The sequence below is a fragment of the Erinaceus europaeus genome, chromosome 11, assembly GCF_950295315.1.
Source record: "Erinaceus europaeus chromosome 11, mEriEur2.1, whole genome shotgun sequence".
NCBI classification, from domain to species: Eukaryota; Metazoa; Chordata; class Mammalia; order Eulipotyphla; family Erinaceidae; genus Erinaceus; species Erinaceus europaeus.
In genome coordinates this window covers 68,229,562-68,231,269 of record NC_080172.1, presented here as the reverse complement: position 1 = coordinate 68,231,269, position 1,708 = coordinate 68,229,562, and positions in this window count along the sequence as shown.

The window sequence follows — 1,708 nt, the reverse complement described above, 5'->3', positions numbered from 1 at the left end:
GGCCTGAGGCTTGAACCCTGATTCTGACAGTCCCTTACAGCTAAACTCAGTCCTGCTAAGTAAAACGTTCACTTAGCCAGAAGAGCTGTTAGAAGGCTGTGAAGGCAGGGTAGACTGTACAGATGTAGGCGAAAGTATAAACTTTCGAGTCTTAGACATACACGCTTACAGGACAAGACCCAGGAGGCTCCTTTATAAACCAGGGCTTGTTTAAAAGAAACCAGAATTGGCACTTGGATAGTCTGCTGCTTTGCCAGGTGCATAACATGAGTTCTAGGTTGGCTCCCTCCACATTGAAGGAAAGTTCAGTGCTGTGATCTTTCTTTCATTCTCTCTCTTTCTTCTCTGTCAGCTTGCCTGGGGCAGTGGAGCATGAAACCCCAGGAGAGGACAAACCAGAACTGATCTCACAAACCTCTAAGCAATTCTCCCTAGACTGAGCTCCATAGGAGAGAGGGAAGGCAGCTATGAGGCCCCAGGGCACATGAGACTATATTTAATCCAGAGGAACCCCCAGAGTCAAGAGCACAGGCCAGGACCTTATTAACAGCTTCTCTCTAGTCATCCCAGAAGGGGAGACTAACTACTTAGCTTCCTACTGGTAGGATTCCAGGGATCCAGATAGCCAGTGGAGCAGGGGACTGGAGGCATGGAGGGCTGGAGATACTTCCTTCTCCACCTCCCACTGTTGCCTAATAGCCGGTTCACCCTTCCTCTGGAGAAGGTGATGTTTAGAGTCCTTTCATCTGCAATCTGCAAACACTGTCCTTTAATGACACACATGTTGGTGTAGCGCTTCTCTCCGAGGAGCCTAAAATACTTCATAGATGAACTCTTTTATTATTTTTTTAAATTTTTTATTAACTATATGTATTTATTCCATAGAGACAGCCAGAAATTGAGAGGGAAAGGGGGTGATAGAGAGGGAGAGAGACACCTGCAGCCCTGCTTCACCACTCGTGAGGCTTTTCCCTTGCAGGTCGACACTGGGGGCTTGAACCCAGGTCCTTGCGCACTGTAATGTGTGCACTCAACCAGGTGCACCACCACCCAGCCCCCACTCTTTTATCTTTGTGACAGTCCCAGGAGGGAGGGTGGGGACATGATTATACCATGAAAGACAGAACACAAGGTAGGTAAAGGGCAATGAGACAGCCTGGCCTATGGGAGCCTGGGGAGCTGACTCCTTGGCAGTGCTTGGCGTTTGCTGTGTCTCTTTGAGAGGGTAAGAGCAGGACTCTGCTCTGGCCGGCTTCCCCACTCCCTGGGAGGTACCTTTCCTGAGTCTTTTGGAGAGAAAAAAGGCCACGTGCATGGTTCCCACTGAGGACTTGAGGAAGGTGGTCCTGTTCATCCTGCCTGGGTGACCCCAAGGGTGCTCGTTTCAAAGGCAGCCTTGACCAGCCTGGCTCTGCTGTACCTTACTGCCCTCCCCTCTAGGATGGCAGAGCCAGGGCAGAGGACAAAAGAGCGAGCTGCTCTCTTATTCTGAAGGAGCAGAATGCACATCCTTGAAGCTTCGGCTGCTTAGCTTGAAGAAAGGCAGTTTATACAGTGAGCAGGAAGCTGGCACCACCAACACAGACACACACACTCGCTCTTCTCATTTATAAAACTCATTGGACTTTGGGGTTAGACACTTTCAGGAGGCCCCTATCTAGCCACTACAGTTGCTGCCTTTGTTCCCCATTCCTCTCCTCTCTGGCTT